Source organism: Haliotis asinina, chromosome 13 (assembly GCF_037392515.1).
Source record: "Haliotis asinina isolate JCU_RB_2024 chromosome 13, JCU_Hal_asi_v2, whole genome shotgun sequence".
In the NCBI taxonomy this organism is placed as follows: domain Eukaryota; kingdom Metazoa; phylum Mollusca; class Gastropoda; order Lepetellida; family Haliotidae; genus Haliotis; species Haliotis asinina.
This window is the reverse complement of record NC_090292.1, coordinates 22,404,786-22,417,047: the sequence shown is the minus strand read 5'-3', so window position 1 is coordinate 22,417,047 and position 12,262 is coordinate 22,404,786.

The window sequence follows — 12,262 nt, the reverse complement described above, 5'->3', positions numbered from 1 at the left end:
TTTAATGAGAATGGTCGTTGGTAATTGTTTAAGTCACTGGATCGTGTGTATTTTATAACTTTTATAACTTACGACCAATCCATACCCGTTGGTCGAAACAATGGTCATTCTCATTTATGTCATAACCTAGCATATCCTAAATATGATACAAGCGCAATTTTGTCAAGTCTGTTCGCTCTTGAACCCAGAATACTTTCAAGATACTTGAAAAAGACACTACGAAACAAACAACTATGCCTGAGTATAGGAAATGCCATGACGAAATTGCCATTCTTCGGGGTTATCATGCAAGAGAAACTAGATTCTGTGAGGATGCGGGATAGAACAGACATCCACCAACAGCTTGCCTTAAGAAGAGAACAACGGGGAGCGTGGTCAGGCTCGTTGGCACATGCTATATCCCCAATTGCGTGCATCGTTGTGCATGCTGTCGGTGACTATATTGGTTGGTTCAGGTCAGACTATCTACAGACGCCACCATATATCTGCAATATTGCTGAGTGCGGTGTTAAACAGCAAAGAAACTACCCCGACAAACAATACCGCATAACTTCCAAAGAACGCCTTTAAACGGTTCTTAAAGAGAAAATTGGTTAAACGTTGTAGTACCCAATCCAAACAGGGTCTAGACTTATCTTATTCTGAGTGGAATTAGTCAGGTGATGCTCTTCAAGGGTCATCAACTGCTTGATAAATAGGGATCGCAGACGATAAAAGTGTAGATCATGTGCATTCTGTATATTTAGGTCTTCGGTCTTGACGTCATCATTAAATACATATCCTCGGGGTACCTAAATTGGCCAGACATTAAGCCGTTGATGTCAAACGTCTTTCCCCTTTCAGACTAAACATTCATCTTGTAAACCACAGGAGCCTTGACAGAACAAGAGCACATCAGCGGCTGTTCGAATCTATTTGTGTCAGTGTCTTAAGAAGTAAGCCCCCAGGAGCTTAACATAGCACATCGAAGACTGCACATTTCCCCTTCTGCAAACGAGGACAGACGGAAAATGGAAACAAACAAAAGCTCGTTCTTAAAATATTGGGACAATGACATCTCTATAAAGATTAAAATTTGTATGCCAACACAAATTCCAAGTGTATGACAACACAATGTGTGTGACAACGTAGAGTACGGGTTTATGGCAACGCAAAGTACAGGTTTATGACAACGTAAAGTACAAGTGTATGACAACGTAAAGTACAGGTTTATGACAACATAAAGTGCAAGTGTATGACAAAGTACAAGTTAATGACAACGCAAAATTCAAGTGTATGCCAACTTATACTGCAGTTCATGACAACGCAAAGTACAAGTGCATGCCAAGGTAAAGTGCATTACTGAAACTGAACATAATGTAAAGATTTTAGTCTGGTACACACGATGCACCTACAAAGGGTAACTTTTTATGGATGGACAAAATTGTTTATTGCAATAGATGGAACAATGTCAGCGATATAGTTGTCACATACTAAGCGATTTGATCCCGTTACACACTTCTGACGTCTACACGCGTGTTATTAGTAACAAGGGAAATTTTGTCAAGCTGTTAGTCATCATTGTTGAAAGTTGTCAAGTGATTGTTCTCCAGTACCTTCTCGACAAATTTTTGACGTCATTATTAACGAATCAAAAACTGCCCGACTTTAAGGAATTAAGGACGCAGGTTTTCCCTCGCTCTTTCCACATCACGTAAACCATAGCAGATCAGACAGGGTGTGTTCAGCATCTCTGGAAAATGCAACTACGTGACATACCTATATATGTTCAAAACGTGTAAAGTATGCAGGGCACAATCACGTCTTGATGTTACGAAACCTTCATTATATTTTGTAAATATTAGAAACTATACCGACATGTACTGAATCTCCCTAGCATATCATTGAAGCAACAGACAGCATAAATATTCCAAATGTATGATTTAAGATATGTAGTGTTAAAAAAAATACAAATATCCTGAAAAGAAACGGCTTCGTATGGCCACGTCATCTCTGTCTGGATTGTACTGATTCTAAACGAGGGGACGTGACTGGATTCTCACAAATGTACCAGCCACATGATAACATACCATTAAATTAAATTTAAAGGACAAGGTATGATAAGGGTGTTTTTTGGCCCACTAACAGAATTGGCTGAAAACATGTTATTTGTTTAGAGACAAGTTAGCTTTGCATAAAAATGCTATATTTTATATGTTCTGAGGTGTAATTTTTCTGCAGAGGGGCCCAAAATGGGTTTTATCAGTTCCCATGAAAAATAACAAGAAGTCTGAAATATCAGTGTGCCATAATGGCTTATTTACAACTGTTATTTTATTTACATACAAATTACAGCAGTTTCATGACAGGTAGTCATGCTGAAAAACATGTCAAAGTCAGTCATAATGTTTTAACTTCAAGGGGCCCAATTAGGGTTGCAAAACATTGTTAATTCAATTACTTGCCAATTGTGTCCCCCAAACTCAGTCATTATCCACAGCATTCTTTGCAAATGTAATCCATGGGTCCATTGTACAACATGTAAGCATGATAACAATCATGTTGCACTAAGAATCACAGGGGCCTGTTTTGGGTGAAGCTTCATTTTGGGCACAGCTTCATTCTAACTAGTAAGTGTTACAAGTCAGCATTTACAACCAGTTTTAGCAAATATACAGTTAACATCTCAATCATCTTATGTTATTACAATAGCCAACCATGTTGCACTAAAAATCACAGGTCTTGACCTCAAAGGGGCCCATTTTGGGTGAAATTTCAATGTCAGTGCAGGTTCATATTAACACCACGCACATGTTAAAGTCAGTATTCAAAAGACTTCACAGAGTAATTATTCACTACTTATCCACTTTAAAGATATAAAACATCCACTATTACTCTTCATTCACACAGTCATCAATCTCAGTATCTGATTCACTCTCAAGAACTGCAGTATTCAAAAGTGTATAAACCTAAAGTCGATCAAAATGTATAAAATATGAATTTAAAATATTGGGAACAAAGGCAACTAGACTGACTTGAAAAGGCAAATGGTCAGTGTCTTAACAAAAGATTCACATGATGTTAATTAAAGCTTGTTTCACAAGTGTTGTAACATAGATTACCAAACTTAAGAAAAATATTACAATATTTGGATTTGATGTGAAACAGTTTAGTTAAACATTGTAGACTTGATAAACAAACTTTGAAAAAAAGAAAGAAGAGTTACATGGATTTGAACCTGCATGTCTGATAACAAAAGAAACCTCCAGTCCACTATTGCAACCATTAGGCTACATATTCCTTTGCCTCCCACTGTGAATTTAAGCTTATATATTGCACTTTACAACTATGTATGACTTGACGTCTGCTTGTGTTCATCACCTGCTAGACCTTGATACAATGTTCTTATTCTAGCTAAAACATCCTTTTCATACAGTTAAGTGTAGTCATTTTGGTTAAATGAAATCTAATATGTCATTGGAAACATCAAGGTACATAAGTTCTTGGAAAATGCATATGTTTATACATGGCAATCCTGTTGAATGACAGTGTTATTTTGACAGTGACAGGTGACTCAAAGGTGTTTGATACACAGATGATAGAAAAACTATGATCAAATTCTTACATAATAACATAGATTCTCACCTTTACAGTACTGCTTGATCATATTTTGAAAATCTTCAGACATCTTCTTACTTTTCTAGCAGAGACTAACAACCAAACACCAATGTTTACATCTCATAAATCTGCCTTGTGGGTGCCTTATGATATTGAAAATTTTAATAACGATGTTTGACATGTGTATTTTAGAGCACAAAACCATTCAAAATATAATGTATCATGGCACAGATGTGTAAATGTGATGGATTGTTTTTAAAGATGTTAGTTTATGTCAATGTTTATTTTTTTAGATGTTGTATGGGGCAATTTCATAAACCGAAAAAATGTACTTTTTTAAAGATTTTGATATGAGCAAAAGCGTGACCCACTACAATTTTTTAGGTGTACATTCTAATTTACTCGCTTCATATGTCGTGAAAAAATTGGGATGGGTCACGCCTTTGCTCACACTTTTCTATCACTCTGAAAATCAGAAGATGTAGGTTTCTAGAAGATATTGTAAAATATGTTAACTTTGAGGTCTTCAAAGAGGAAAACTAACAACACTAGAAACATAAAAATGCAATTGGAGGTAACTTCAACAATTAATTTAGCTCCTTTTATGCTAAAATTATCGTGTTGTAAAATTTTGATAATCATGACATGTTGTGGGCCAATAAGGGCCTCTATCATACCTTGTCCTTTAAGTTTAAGTGCTTACAAAAGAAGTCGTTAATGCATGGAACTCCGAAGCACAGTAGTTATTCTATGCAACTCGTTACATGATTCGTTTAAAAAATGAATCAAACATGACGATTCAGCTTGTTATATCAATGCATCATTTTCTAACGGAGATGCCAGTGCAGCAGAACTGACTTTCCGACATTGCTTCATGGCTATGATTAATTTCATTTTGTCCCTTTAATCTTGACGTTTAATCTTGACGATAACGTTGATCGTGTCCACATGTTTCTTCTATTTTCAGACGCCATAACCTGGGCCCTGAGTCCTCAATAGTTATCTCTTTGATGCATTCGTGTGAAGAAAAAGTAAAATGTATATATGACAGGTAACATACATGTTTTCTGAACCCACATAGATTCTGTACAGAAATTCCCATGAACAATTAAAAAGCTTTATCATGTCAATACAACAGATCAAACTAACCTTTTGTTAGCAAATCTGAACATCCTTGTCTCACCACCGTTACACATCTCCTTACTAAAGGAGTTTCGTTTTAATTATTGACACATGCCGATGAAATCTCGCATGTGCAGTTAACACAAGCAATTCATCAAGGAAACTTTAATCTGGTGTATTGTAATTGTAATCGACAGTTAGGTTGCGTAGGGCACTTCTGCTTAACAAGAATTGTAAATGACATTGTCAGTTTGGACTTTGAACTTTGAAGTTGTTTATATTAATTTAAAGATTCTAAAATATGATTCCAAGACACGCTATGCTCACTCCCCGTAATCACGTAGCGTCATTGATCCATCGCCGAGAAGTTACTAGGACGTCAATTGTTTTCAGAAATTGTTGGTCTTATTGATCTTGTAAGGGAATTTGGGAATCAACCAGGTGCACGTTGGGACATGAAATTGATATGACACCAATTGCACGTAATTGTCCCGACGACATTTACAGATGTATCGCTTAGTCACAAATACAATGCATCTATGCATCTTCATCGACTCGGTCGACCATTTTTTGTGATTATTCTTAAATGTCACCATTTCCCTTTTCATGTCCAAGCAACGCTAGTCTTTCCTCCCTATTCAGCAGTTTGGAAATGCAGTGTGACATCACTGTTAAACTTTCTTATGTAATAATCTCAAACCTTTCCTCACTGCCAAGAGACACCCTCCAAAATGACGGTCGCTACATGCAACAGCTTGATTCAGAAGACACATGATACGTGTCTCTTTGACTGTGAAACAAAGATCTCAAAATCGCACGCTTTCCGTTAACTTGAACACCATAGAGTATACAGAAAGCTGTCTTTAGTTGAAATTAACTGTCAGGACCTCCATCTGTCCATAACATAAACATGTTTTGTTTCATTTAAATTGCGTTTAAGAGCAGTGGTTTTGTGGGTATGGTATGGGAGGAAACTGGCTTGCTAGGGGGAAGTTTAATAGAATGACGCGACATGAACCGAGTGAGGGAGTTAAAGATTTAAGGTCTGAAAAATACACTGTGACATGCACTGTTAGAACGACTCGCACTATGTCCTCCATCATACTGAAACTCAAATGGTTGAAATTTCATCTTGTGAATTTGACTCACGTTACAAAATGCTATATATTAATCGCATTAAGGTCGTTGTCTTCTTTCACTGAAACCCATATTATACTGGTTACTAAGCAACTGGATGTTTTTGTCCTGATCCTGTATGTTTTATCCACACCAGATGTTTATTGCCTGAGGAATGCTTTTGACGAGATGGAAAGGTCTTATTTGACAACATGATATGTCACTCATGTACAAGGCCATGTGTATTCCATAACTCACGACCTAGATGCGTTGTTTATTTGAATAGATAGATAGATATGTTGATAGATGGATAGATGATAGACAGACAGATGGACAGATAGATAGAAAGACAGAAAAGTAGATAGATTTCTTGACTATTGGAGTACCAGTAACGCAGATTCCTGACAATGATAATCTTAAGAATACAATAACCTTTTCTTCGAAACAAAAAAAAACCCAAACAGACTTGAAATAAACCAGCAGTACCTAACTACAATTGGCTCTTACAATACCAAGCTTTGCGTTGTATCCAATTATCTTTACACTGAGAACGTTTACGCGAATCGTTTAATTGGCGAGTGCTACCGGTTCGCGAGGACGTGTGTACTGTTTTGCTCCTTGCTGCGGGGTCAGCAATTATCCACATACTTGACCTTATAGCTGTCACTTGTCAGCCTGAGAATACGATCACAGGGACTGTGCAGGAATGTTTTGATTCGTCTGAATGATAATCCATCTAAATGACACTGCTGTGTAACAGAGTATCCATTGAATCATTTCATGTACATTTATCTATACATTCGATAACCAATTGGATTCGATGACCATCTCAAAGCTCGATTTTCACGTGTGTGCAGGCGAACGAACGTTTTTTGTTATTTTGGGGGGATTTTGGTTTGTTTATTTGTATTGTTTTGTTTGTTTTTTTCATGGCGTTAACGCTATCTGTTTTCCTTTAGCATTATTTAGGTGATATATTTATTAACAAATTTGTATGAAAAATCATCATACTAGCAGGTATCTCACACCTATCCCATATTGTATGGCCTTTTACCTCTTTAACACGGGGGGGATTTGGGAAACAACCAGGGGTAATATGTAGTATATTTCCAAGGGTGGTGGAAAATATTCATTAAGACGAACGACAGTAAAAGCAAAACCAAATTAAGGTGGCAGCTGGCGAAAACACTGATGACAGCCGCCGATCTGTTTGGTAGGCTATTACGACCAGTAAAATCATCGCCAGACAGACACATCAGATGTTAGATGTGCAAGGACGTTGTGCGGTCATGGTATGGATTCAGGATACAGTAACGCGATATTTCCTTACACAGTAGGGACATGTACATACATACTACACTATCAGTAACCAAATCCTCCATTTAGGGAAATAAGACGAGCATAAGAAACGTGTTTAAACCCACAAGACGGCTCTGGTGTTGCTGACAATATCATTTGTCATTACATAGGTCTCCGTGGACAATCACGTTGCTATAGCAATTTGATAACCAAGCATGATATAACCGTATATAAGCATACCTTTTCCGAATACGACAGTTAAATGCTGCCACTTTTTGTAGCATATTTGCAATTTCGATTTGTAGCAATTGATTTCGATTATTTTGTTGGTGCATGGGAGTAGTTATTGCTTTCTCGGAGTTTCAGTACTTTTCTTGTTACATCGATTACTTGTACTTTCGAAAAGGAAAGTCAATACTCAACGCAACGAGGTATCCATTGGAACAACGAGAAAATATTCGAAATTTCATCAAAATATTTGAAGTGATGAGAAAATGAGAGAGAGAACGAGCAAGCATAATAATAAGTTTTCAAGTAAATAGATAAAACAACCTAAAATTTGCTGAAAAAAAGATATTGTGTTGAGAAAAGCGGAACTTGACTTTAGTTTCAGATATGAATTCGGCTCAGACCTGATCATGAATTTATCTAGTATTCAAACATCGTCATTTACAATTGTTTAGGGGATTGTTTATGGCTTCAGAGAATATTTCCATTTGAAAACAGTGCTGAGCTAGCATCAGCAACCAAAGCCAGGGGTTAGGAAGCTAGCGTGTGACGGCAGATTGTTACGATTTTCTGTCTTTGGAACCATGGGTTTGGTAATGTTTTGAATAAAGCTTAATCCCCCAAATTCAAAGATCTGCATCCGATTCCCCACATGGGTACAATGTCTGAATTTATGGCGTTTCACTTCATGTTATTGCTGGAATGTACATAAAAGCAGCGTAAACCTAAACTTACCCAATTCAGGAAAGATAAAATGGAGGATTATATTGCCCGAAAGCAGTGTTTATTGTGAATATGAAACTAGCATACTCTGATGGCAGAAGTGGCGGAGGGTGAAATAAACAGATAATGAACTGGTAGAGGTTCCCACAGGACAAATGAAATTTTGAAGTACATTATTTGATTTAGCAACGGTTTGGCATACGTTGATACAAGCCAGAACGTTTGACACCACGTCCATTTAATAACAACCCTTTTCTGTCCCAGTGAAAGAAACGATGAAGTGCACATACAAACTATACCGAACAATAAAAGAAACGCAAAGTTTTCAGACAACAGACATAAACATGAATGCTTACTTTCAGGAGATTTGGGGATTTTTTTTTTAAACTTGCGTTTTTCTTGCTGTTCGGCATAGGTGGGTGACATTCCAAAGCGTTCTATAAATCCACCCCACTATCTGTTTCTCTTACCCATCACATTTACAACCTTGGCCGCTTGATAAATGATAACTAACAATTGTAATTACCACATGTTATGCACGTGTAACAATGTCCTGCATTTGTCATATAACAAACCTATGCGTGTGGTAGTTCTTAAGAAACGTATTTTATTTAATGATGATAATGAAGAATCTATTTGAAGTACCCCAACAACGTTGATTTAGGGGTGGAATGATTCGTGTAACCTCTCCCTTTGAAGACCTATTTTATTTATTTTATTAGTTGTACGGCTGTCAGTGTAAACTCAAAGTCTACCTCAAGCTGCGACCTTAATACCATTTAACCCGCACTGTTTGAAAGTGTATACAACCAATTTCTAAATGCCACCTAAGGGACACACGTCATCGGTTCCTAATTGCGCAGATCGATGCTCTTGTTCTTGTTCTTGTTCTTGTTCTTCATCACAGTTCTTAATAGGTTGTGAGCGGATTTAATAATTTTAGATCTGTAATTTCTTGACCGTCCTATTTTTCATACGGCCCCGATTACATCTGAGGGTAAAGCTGAACATGTTAGAACAGACTTAGATTATTTTTGCTAGTTTGACAGACGCCATTATTCACAATCGAATCCACTCGTAGACTCGACATGAACAAGTGCATTGCCTAACCATGTCAGCACAACGGACAAACTCATCTGATATTCTCATGGAAACGAGTAAAGAACACATAAAAGTACAAGTGTTCCTTTATTTAGTTCCAGAATTTCAATCACAGCGTAATACATACCTTGTGAAGAAACACTTATTTGTTACAGTGTGTATATTTGCTAATCAGATGTTCCAAACGTAACACCACGAATAAGCATATCCACAGGTTTTGATTATAGACTCGTGAAGATGAATTCTCTGATGTGCAGCCCTCACAATCAATGACGTGCACGTCCAAGGACTGCAATGATCAAGAGTGTTTGCTTTTCTCGAGCATGGTGAAGTTTGTAGTCGTTTGTCAACGTTGTGTAAAGAAACATTTCAATCTACAATTCGTATAGAGTACTCCCATCCAAATGGAGGAGGCGATATATGGAAAAAGGTTATTTGTCAGCTGAATATTTCAACAAAGCTTTCAAACAATTTGTTGTCGCAGTTTAATACACAGTAAAATTGCGTCAAACCTATCGGTTGAGCAAACATTATAAATGACACAATCATTTTGGACTTTGATCTCGGCTTCCTCTAAACCGAATTCCCCAAAGGGTGTTTGTACATTAATTTGATGTAACCAAAATATGTTTGTAAGACACGCCAGGCGCAATTCACGTAATCCTGAAGCGCACATTGGCATGTGGTCATTGAACCATTTCTGTGACGCCACTTTGACGTCATGTTGTTTTCACAAAAAGTTACTTTTATTGATCTTGTACGGGACGTGTGTACATTGTGGGCGTGAAACTGATGGGACTCATTTGGGACCTGTCAGTTTTGAAGTATTTTCACAGTTCTTTTTAAAGTGTGACAGACTTGTTAATTCATCGTTCACATGGGTTTGTAATAAACCAACAATTTATTAAGTACTTTCACCCATTAAACACCGATGTGTTATTTGCTCCAGCTACTTCACCTGGAACCTCTCAAGAGACACTCAAATAAACAGTTCTGAAACTAGTTATCCATTCCCATGAGTGTATTATGTTTCTTTTGCCACTAACTGCACGTAATAATCCTGTGGACAGTTTCAGATGCATCGCTTAGCTAGAAATACAATGCCTCTCTGCATCATCAGGTTTTATTAAAAGCGGTTAATCACGAATAATCACTTTTGATCGTGTCAAGCATTTTTTATGCCTATTCTTTAAATTCACCATTACACATTTTTATGTCCACGCAAATGTATTCTTTCCTCACTATCCAGCAGTTACACGAATTCACTATAATATCACTGTTACACTGTTTTATGTAATCACTTAAACCTTTCCTCACTGCCAAGTGACAATGGCCAAATTACCGATCGCTACATGCAGCAGCTTGCTCCAGCAGATACATGATACCTATCTCTATGAATAAAGATCGCAAATTTACGCGCTTTTCGTTAACTTAAACCCAGTAGTGTAATACTGAGAGCTGTATTTACTTGAAATTAACTGCCAGGACATACACTGAAAAAAGTATTGTTCCTTAAATGTGAATAAAAATGCCTAAGTTATGGATCAGCGTCGTTTCTAGATTTTGTGGTGGTGCCTGAAGGTGTGCCCACAAAGACCATCTATATATTTTTCAGTAATACGAAAAGATAAAAGAACTAGCTTACCAGAGGCGCAAATTTTAAATTAATAATTAGATTTAACGCAATGTGTCCATGAGCAGTATCAAATAATATATTTTTTATATTATCCTGTCAATGATTAATAGATGGAAAACACTACACATCACGTTATTTTCATTTATGAAGGTTATTATGCACTAAAATGGTACAACATCAAATAATGCACAGTAAATTTATTTCAGTAAAATTTTAAAAGGCGTTGTCCCTGCAAATGATCATGAACGGTAGTTCTTAAGAAACCTCTTTTTAGCTAATGGAGGAATTCGTTGTCTCTATCTGTTGTACTCTATAAACAAAGTATGTTCTGTAGAGCATGTGATCGCATGTGTAACCTCTGCCTTTGAAGATTTAATCTATTCCAAGGGCACATCTGGTTGTAAGGCTGTCCATGTAAACACGATACCGCGCCCCAAAAATGCAGTGGGAAAACATATCCGTCAAGCTGCGATGCTTAATAAAGTTTCACCCTCAGTGACCTCACAAAGTGAAACCCCATTCCTAATTGAAGCCGTTTTCGACTCTCTTATCCAATGTCTTTATAAAATATTGTTGCAAAATGTCACATGATTCATCTTTGTTCAGCACTGGAATATCACATGACTTCTAACTGTACGAACGGCCTCTGATTTCCCGGAATGACACACAGTCACCTACGTGGCACCTTTGTTGACATTAAGCAAGAAAAAGCTGTGGAGAGAGACAGAGCGTGTGGTAACTTTGCGCATTTGCCCAAACACACCATGTGCACCAATGAAATAGCTTGTCTTGCCAGTCTCCTTCTCCGAATCTGTGAAAACTCGAAAAGACAGAATCTGAGTAAACTGTTGAACGTGGTGGTGTATGATTGCTACGTAATTAGGCTGCATAAAAAAATAGTGTTTCTCAGACACGTTTTTTCAGAAGTGACGAGAGCAGTAGGACTTTATTTGTAATTTTGATAGGACAGAAATGACGAGGGAGGAACGCATATTTATTCTTTTTCACTCAGAAATACAGCTTGGAAAGTTTAACATGTGTTCATGGCTTGTAGATTCAGTCACTTTCGTCCTTACAGACACTCATTTTTATAGTGGACCAATGGATGATCAGGACGCGGTCAAGTCAAAATTATTTTTAAATGGCTCCATCAACCCCAAAATGCTACTGACAGAAGTAAAAGTGACGCGCCGATGCCCGAGAAACATTTCGCTTTTCTTTATTTAGCCTTACCGTGTGGAGCAGATCAGATCATAGTGTTGCCTTGACTCACCCAGGTAGTCACGAGTGAACGCTTTTACCACTAGTATTGGTTCTGGAACTGGGTTTCCCAGTGATGTTGAAATATTGGTTTATGTAATTTGGATATCTAAATAATGTCATGGTTGTCAGTAGAATGGATATCTACATAGAGTGACCATTGTCGTCATGGACATCAAG